The 2,505-nt window shown below is 37.9% G+C and overlaps 1 long non-coding RNA gene across 1 annotated transcript in view; it reads left to right on the forward strand.

Annotated features, from left to right (window-relative positions):
* Window positions 1–2,140: 2,140 nt before the first annotated feature.
* LOC107184142 overlaps window positions 2,141–2,505 on the forward strand; it is a 9,331-nt gene continuing 8,966 nt past the window's right edge. The window contains exon 1 of the long non-coding RNA XR_001514961.1: window positions 2,141–2,219. This is a non-coding gene — a long non-coding RNA (uncharacterized LOC107184142). The remainder of the gene's footprint in view (window positions 2,220–2,505) is intronic.

A 2,505-nucleotide genomic window follows, 5' to 3' on the forward strand; every position in this document is an offset into this window, starting at 1 on the left:
GGGTGATTGTTTCATGCCTCTGAGTTTGTTCCCAGCCAGCTGCTGATTTGGAATTGCAAGTTGCTGATTGTTAAGTGGTTCGCATGGAGCCAGGCTGTTATACATTCCCAAGCAAGGTGTGGGTAACAAATTACAGATTTGTCCACGTTAGAAAACCCCAGTCTTCATACTGATAATAAGAATAATGAAAAAAATATTACTAACAAGAATGCTTGGGCAGTGTTTTTGTAAACACTCTGTACTTTTAACTCAGATTCACATGGCATCCTGTATAAATAGAGAGAATCACAGACATTGTAATGCTTCTAAAATCAAACATTTAGTAAATATCAGATCTGATACCAAAGTCAGATATTCAAAGATCCAATTCAAACTGTAGATCTAGAACCAACAATAAAAAAAGGCAGAACTGTTCACTTAAGGCTTATGCATTTTATGGAGTAAAAATTGCAACTCAATAAAAATATAAAAATATGAGAGCCAGAAAAAGGTGACTGAGCCTGGAATGAAGGCACATAGTAAATGGAGAAAGAAATTAATCTATAGAGCACCTCCTCTGAGATCTACTCTTCGGTCATTGGGTTCTGAGCATCATGTTAGTATCCCCAGTTGGAATCAGGGATCTGCCTTTTATAAAGAACTAAGTCTCAGAGAGGTAATTGCAAGTTACCTCTGGAAAATCTAAAGATGCCAAACCAAATGTAGGTAACTCCAAATCCATGTTCTTTTTATATCATTAGTTTTTCCCAAAGTGTGCCTGGGATGCCACTAGCCGGCATAAGATGATGTTTGGTGTAGGTGTACAGAGATGGACATTTTCTATGTGTTCATTTAATGTGAACTTGCGAGGATAAAACAGCTTTATATTTAAGGGCATGATTCAAAATGTCTTTAAAAGTAAATTTATGAAAACAGCTCCAGAGACAGAAAAGCACTGATCAGACCGTCAAACCTCAGAGGGAAGGTAGGGGAGGGTGGGGGTAAGGGAGAGAGATCAACCAAAAGACTTGTATGCATGCATATAAGCATAACCAATGGACACAGACACTAGGGGGGGTGAAGGCATGAGTGCGGGGAATTGGGGGGCAATGGGGCAACAAGGACACATATGTAATACCTTAATCAATAAAGAAAAATAAGTAAATTTTTGTTATTAAAAGTTGCTTAATTTAAAGAAAAATATTAAATATTACAAATAATCATACAATTGGTTTGCAGATGTGTTACCATATGGTGACATAGCAAAAATCATAGTGGTAGCATGGGATGTCTAAAATGTGAAAAACCTACTGGTAGAGCTACATCATGCTGCTTCCCCACAGGCAGTAATTAACAACTTTGTCAACAGCTTAAACTGAGCTCCGAACTGTTCTCCACAATATATTCTACACACGCTAAAGGAAATAATTCCAGGAAAGCTTGAATCAGATTTTTGGCACAAATGGAACTTTGGTGATTTCCATTCATAAGCATAAGCCACACAAATTTGTATATATTCTCTCTACCTCCTGGCAGGTCCCGTTTGTCTCATTCTGGATCATTTGATTTGCCCTAATTAGAATGGTGGCCTCTGAAGAACCAGGAAGGTTGGGAGATAAAAGAGAAGACTATTGTTCCATAGACTATCCATAAAAGTAACAATTATAAATATAAACATTATTTTATTGCACTCAAAAAATAGTAAATGGGCCAATGCCCCCCTTGTGAAATACCCATCAATGAGAGTTCAATGATAAGGAACAAAAAGCCATACCAAGAGGGTTGGAGAGCCAAGGCACTGAATTATTCACTCATTCAACAAATATTGATTAATGGCTATTATGTGGCCAAGAACTTTCCTATTTGGGAAATGTTCAATGGCGGAGACAAAAACACCTAGTCCTCCTAGTAGTGTGCTCGTAAATGTTTTAAATAACTAGCTATCCAGGAAGAGGGGGGAGGGGACTAGCCAGTTACCATGGTGTAATACCCCCATTCTGGCTAACTCCAACAATCCATGTGCTGTCTCTAATTGTGAAGATGGAAAAAGAGCCCATGATAATTTCTTACAGTTGACTCCAGCACACCATTGAGTCCTTCTCTGTTGACACTTAAAATTAACCATCACAGTATTCAATCAGGAGAGGTCATGATAAAGACATTGTAGCTGGTGAAATGTGGCTTACGGAAGACCCACTCCCCGGCACAACTCGTGGGGGGCCCAAGTCCTTTTGACCAAGGTGGGAAATGTGGCCTATAGAAGAAATTGTAGCTGGCAATCAACATTTAAGTCATTCCTGGTTTAATGAACTAATTCATTTTTTTTTCTCAATCCCTTATCTTATGGTGAACAACATGCTTGAGTCACTTTCACATATTAAGACTTATATTCATGTCCATCATAAAACACTTAACTTGTTTTAATGCAGAAGAACTTGAATGCCATTGAAATGAATTCCAAAGAAATGAATATCTCTTATTTATATTATAAAAGGCCTGTGGCCCTAATACCATAACAACCAAAGA

Source organism: Myotis davidii, unplaced genomic scaffold (assembly GCF_000327345.1).
Source record: "Myotis davidii unplaced genomic scaffold, ASM32734v1 scaffold323, whole genome shotgun sequence".
NCBI lineage: Eukaryota > Metazoa > Chordata > Mammalia > Chiroptera > Vespertilionidae > Myotis > Myotis davidii.